This window comes from Mastomys coucha, unplaced genomic scaffold (assembly GCF_008632895.1).
Source record: "Mastomys coucha isolate ucsf_1 unplaced genomic scaffold, UCSF_Mcou_1 pScaffold21, whole genome shotgun sequence".
Classification (NCBI taxonomy): Eukaryota; Metazoa; Chordata; class Mammalia; order Rodentia; family Muridae; genus Mastomys; species Mastomys coucha.
The window spans coordinates 104859407-104865406 of record NW_022196904.1 but is presented as its reverse complement, the minus strand read 5'-3'; the positions used below and the strand labels follow the sequence as shown (position 1 = coordinate 104865406).

The 6000-nt window shown below is 39.8% G+C and overlaps 1 protein-coding gene across 12 annotated transcripts in view; it reads left to right on the top strand.

Annotated features, from left to right (window-relative positions):
* Positions 1 to 6000, top strand: part of Sox6 (SRY-box transcription factor 6) — a 618663-nt gene that overhangs the window by 143311 nt on the left and 469352 nt on the right. For 2 of the 12 annotated variants that reach the window (XM_031387996.1, XM_031387984.1), the window contains exon 1: positions 2092 to 2453. The exons of 9 other annotated variants lie outside the window; for them this stretch is intronic. The gene's annotated coding sequence lies outside the window, so the exon portion shown is untranslated. Of the gene's footprint in view, positions 1 to 2091; positions 2454 to 6000 lie in introns of those variants that run through there. One more of the 12 variants, XM_031387989.1, reaches the window with a different exon arrangement.

Sequence of the window (6000 nt, the reverse complement as noted above, 5' to 3'; positions counted from 1 at the left end):
TTGAGAATGAGCAGGGAATGGAGATATAGCTCAGTGGTAGAGTGTGTGTTTAGCATGTACGAGGTTCCAGGTTTATCCCACAGGCTACTCTGAAATGGAAGTCCATGAGAAGGCTTGACTGGGCTGGCATGTGTGCTTGACAGAGTGTCTGTCTTTGAAGAACTATGGGAGCTGAAAAGCAGGGTTGGGGTCTGCAGACACTGGTGGCAACATTTAGAATCTCTTAATAGGAGTTCTTGGCATAAGAAGCAACAGGCTTTGAAGGGGCTGGGGTCTCAGATACTAAACAGCTCCATTTATGGGACAGGAAGAGATCATGAGGTCTAAAATGAGACTTGGTTGAGCTTCAGTGCTGACCGTGGCACCTACTGAGAAATGGATGTTTAGTCTCACAGATATCTCAGGTTTCTTATGTATACAATGAGATAGCCATCCCTTCTTACAGATGATTGTGGAAATTCATTTGGAACTTGGACATCAGCTGAACTGTGCATGGGTGATAGAATTTGCTTTGTAGTATTTGTCTTCCTTTCTTTATAAAACGTATTTGTTTATTTACCATATGTGGTGTGTGTGTGTGTGTGTGTGCTTACTTAAGAGGATATTTTGTGGTAGTCAGTTATCTCTTTCCACTTTGTGGATTCCAAGAATTGGGCCCTTAGGCTTAGTGGCAAGAACCTTTACTCACTGACCCATCTTGCTAGTCCTAGTTGTTTTCCTTTCTTACCATGAGTTCCACAGAATCAGGGCTGATGGGGGTGACATTAGATTTAGGGCTTGGATGTGGGAGAACTTAGAGTATCTTCATCCTTTCAAATAAGAAAAGAGGAGTTTTTGTCCCATTTTTGGCCTTAGCATAGCAACATCAGAAACAGGATGATGTAGAGTGTGGAGGGGATTTTAAATTGTGTATAAACACACACATGCACACACACATGTAGGGCACATGTGAACATACACACACACAGATATACTACTGTTTCATCAAATCTTGTTTTGAGAGGGCATCAGCAAGAGAAAGTAAAATAAGAAAAAGTTTTGGACAGGAAAAAATTGATAGTTGTTTGGGTCTGGGGAGATTGGGTAGGTGCTAGCACTGAGTATGTTTAAACCAAGCTCATCTGGTTTCCATTTGAACTAAGCACAAAAGTAAAGGATGAAACTTGTTGGTGACCATCCCATTTTACAGATGAAGCACAGGAGACATTCTTCTCACCTTGGAATGGATATAGCCTAGTAATTGCAAACTCAGGCTTAGCATGCAAGCTCTGCCACCAGTCTGCTGCCAAGCCTTCTTTAAGCTATGTGTTTGTTTCCACCTCAGAGGTGGGGCAATTCTTATGAGATACCAGGACAGATTTCATCTGTATTTCACTGTGAGACCCTTGAGATGTTCTGAAAATGTAAATAGATATCTCCATGCTGCTTGCTGTCGTGTTTCTGGCAGTGGGTAAAGACCTGTTTAGGCTGGGGAGAACTCACTCAGTGTTTAGCTGACCTCTCAGTTGTGTCTGCAGTGGTTAGTCAGCACATTGCTGCCCTGACAGCATTACTGGGAGCCTCCGCTCTGGGGTCCTGTTACCCTTAAGTCATTCTCTTTAAAAGAAGTACTGGCTAAGGGACTGAGGAAATGGCTGCATGGGTAAAGTGATTGCTGAGCAAGTGTGAGGGCCTGAGTTTAGATCCTTAGCACTTGTGTGAAAACGAGCATGTTACCACACACTTCTGATCTCAACTCTGGGAGGCAGGGGCATGTGGGTTCTACACTGATTAGCTATTCTAGACTAACCATTGAGCTTCATGTTCAGTGAGCGACACTGAAACAAAAAGGTAGAAAACAATAGAGAAAGATATCCACGCTTGACTTCTGACCTCTGCACAGACGCTTAGGCACATACAAGTTGGTAGCTATACCAGCCATCATGTCATCTATATAATATGTGACTTGGACACATTTTAGCTGAGTTTCAGGGTAAGGGCAGAGAAGACATGTATGTGAAAACTGTGCCCTAAGCAGGAGTCAAGTTCTCATCTCCAACTGTCACAAAAGCTGGGGGAGGACCACAGTATTCTCATTCTAGAATATACATTCTTTATCACAGAACACAAGGCTATGTGGTTTCCATTTTGCTTTCTTTCCTGGATGTTTCTACACTGCTGAGGCAACTTCTTCACCAACTGTGAGCACCTTGACATCACCAGCTCTACTCTGGTTACTTGTGCTTCTCCAGGGCTTAGCATGGTGCCCAACAGAGAAAGCATGCACCACCCAATGCGTAACTATGATACACCCAGGAAATTTGGCTCTTAACTACCCAAGTTCCCAAATCCTTATTTTTTTATGATCTCTCCTCTTTTAAATTTCTGACATGAATTTAGAAATACTTATAACATATAAAGTGCCACATCGTGCTGCACAGCAAGTTCAGACCACATTGGCCCTCTGCACTCATGTAAGTTGTTCTGGTTGGTGTCCAGTTGATAATGCAGCTGTTATTTTTATAACCATTCTAAGTACATATTTGCACAACAGGCGGCGTCAACTCATCTTGGTGTTATTTGCCTGATACTTTCAATTACCAAGCTCCATTACCCAAGTCATTATTTGTGGTTAAGAGGGAGTGGTTCTGAGAGCTGCAACAAGAAGTTTCTTAAAACGAGGATCAAATTGACCCTTTTAAGATGTCTTTAAACATATCTTGGCTTAACTGGGTTGGTGCACAGAGCAGCCTAGCTTATTTGCTTTTACCAATGTGTTGTTTAGAAAACAGCAAGCTGAATGAAACATGTCTGGGCTTCTTAATATCTGGTATTTATTTACAAAATTTTGTTACATTATTGCTGTTTTCAGTGTTCTGCCTCTCCATTTTTGCCAGTGAGTATACTTCAGGAGGGAGAAGCTGACTAAAGGAAGGGATTCTCTCCACCGACCTGAGACCTTTAGCTACAGTTTTAACCTAAGAGGAGGAATCCAGAACTCAATTGCAAGAACTCTGAGATTGAGCTTTGTTATTCTGAATCCTCCAAGATGCCCGTCCGTGCTACACCATCATGGGCTTGCAAAAATGCTAACCAAATTCCTGTATCTTTATCTCATACTCAAAAGAAGAAAGCAGCCTACCCAGTAATACCTAGGTTTTAATCTCTAAGTAAACCCCAGGTCTAGTTTCCAATCCCAATTTACACTGAAAGAAATACTTCATAGCTTAAAAAAAAAAGATTTTCAATAAGATAAAACATTTTAAAAATTTTCAAATAATAAAACAAAATTTACTAATTTTTTTTTTATGATTTTACTCCTGTGCTTTTCAGCCAAGTAGGTCTTAAATTTTATCAGGGAGAAAATACTTGGGAAAACTACATAAAAATAGATCCCTGGGCCAACCATGATTCAGGACTATGCAGTTGGTATGTCTGGACGGGCCTAATGTTAAAAAAAATCTTAAGAAGCACCCTAGTTATTGTTTTACCAATCCTACTCACATAAAACCTCCTTTGCCGCCTTTTGTTTTTAAGTGATACATACACTCAAAACCACATAGACAATGAGGACATAAGAAAAGGCTGATAACTCTAAATAAACAAGGAGGGTGAAGATATAGCTCAGAGATAGAGTACTTGCTTAGCAAGCACAAAGTAATGAGTTTAATCCCAGATCAAAACCAAATCAAAATGAAATAAATGGAAAGTTCATCATGATAAAGGGTATTCCAAAGATGTGCATTTGCTAAGAAAGGTGGAGGGACTGACAACAATCATGTACGTTACTGAATGAAGAGATTACAAAATATACCCTAGTGTTCTTTTTAAAGCCATTAACAATGCTTGGTTCTGCTCCAGTGGCCATTATTTATAAAGCATGTGGGATTTTTCTGTAGTCAGTGCAAAAGCTTTAGTGACCAATCTAGAATCGCTATGTAATTCTAGAAACAGTTCTTGAAAGCTTATGGTCTGTGGTTTGATCCTGAGTCATAATAATAAGCTGCCTTTGTAAAAAGCCTTTATGAAGACATATTCTTTTCTTCTAAGCAATCTAATTTTTCCCTGGTGAGTACTGTTTTTGTGCCCACTGTGTTCTCCACATTAACTTAAATTGTTACTTCAGGAGAACAATACAGTGTTGGTGGTTGTGAAAACATGTCACACTTTGGCAGTCCTGGCTCGTATTTACAGTTTAGTCCCCCAGCCTGGCAGAGGCCTACGTTGTGCAACATCAGTTCCTTCTGTCCCAAGAAAGATCACCAATTCAGTTAGACTAGCTGGCCATAAGCCTTCAGGATTTGCTTGTCTTTCTCCCACACATGGCACTGGGAGTATAGGTATGATGAGCCTCTGTGGTAGCTTTTACCTGAGTTCTAGGACCTGAATTCAGGTCCACCAAGCTATCCCATGACTTCCAACTTCTAATATGGCATAAGAGTTCTTTTGATAACCTCTCTAACAAGCACTCAGCTTAGACTGGACACCTTTTATTGTGTCAGCAAATTATCCTATTGCTTTTAAAAACATTCATTTTGGACTTAACTAAACTATAAATGACCATTTTGTGATATGTACACAAAAGCATTATTCTTTTTTTTATTAGATATTTTCTTTATTTACATGTAAATTTCTCCATTCCCAGTTTCCCCTCCAAAATCAAAGAAACAAACAAAAACAACGAAAACAAACCCCTGCTGCTTCCCCCCTCCCCATGCCTGCCACCTCACCCTCTCCCACTTATTGGCCCTGGCATTCCCCTACACTGGGGCACAGAATCTTCACAGGGCCGAGGTCCTCTCCTCCTATTGAAAAAGCATTATTCTTTTGGAAAGAGAAAAGTTACCTCTTAAGTAGTACTGACCATATCATATTTGCTGTCCTAAAATTCTTCCTTCTTTTTTGTTATCTTGAAAATATTAAACTAGTTAGTTTCCTTAGCAGCAGAGTGGAGTTTTAAAACACATCAGTGGTTATCAAACCCTCAAGGGCCTTTGTCTCTGAAGTCAAAACCACTTTCCTCCTAAGGTTTAGTTGTGTTTTCTGTAATCACTATACCTACAGTTGCATGGAAGTGGCCCCTGAATGTAAGCCTGCTGAAGTCACGTCTTCTGCCAGAAGTGATCTTAGGTGCCTCGGAGAAACAATAAAGAACTTCCTTAGTTTTCCACCCTTATCACCCATGATAAACGTAAACAAAACAAGACAAAGTTGTTTAGTTATATGATGAGTAAAAATGATTGATTTTTCTTAGTTCTTCAGTATTGATTTAATATTCTGAAATGGGAAGTAATACAGAGTACTCATGTTACATCCCCAGTATGGTGGTCGTTTTGAGGGAAGTCAGATTGTGGGCGTGAGCATACGTGGTGGAGCATAGTCATCACTCGACAACACAGTTAACAAGACACACATAATGGCAGTTTTGACCTGGCCCTTGGCAGACGTATTTTCAAAAAATGAGCAGTGAGTCTACTAATTTAAAGAAATGCAACCAAATGAAAAAAAAAAAAAAGAAAAAAAGGGAAAAATAGAAAGAGAAAGAAGGAAGAAGTTACTTGACACTGTCCTTTATTAGTAAAAGCCAATCTTTCAGGAACTTGAGTTCCAAACAGGGTTAAAAAGCATTTCTGGTAGGATTGGTGGAAATATTAGGAAATGTTGTTTTAAAACTACTGTATAGTAAAAACATGTCAATATCTTGGATGTTGGTGTGAGTCAGTGAGCCAGTACTTTTCAAATGAATGAATTAATGATGCTACAGTTATATATGATCAAAAGACCCAGGTAAGGACTAGAGGCCTTTAGGTCAGAGAGTACAAAAAGCATACTGATGTTCAGGCTTCAGATTCCATCTCGCCCTTGACCTTTGAGAAATTGCTACTTGTCAGTTTTTGATATAGATCAAAAAAATAGTCACAATTATCTGAAAAGGCTACAAAACATTCTGCCTCTTTCTGAGTGTTTATCTGTGTAAAAATGGATACTTCTTACTGTTGTCACCAAACCAGCCTGGCAACA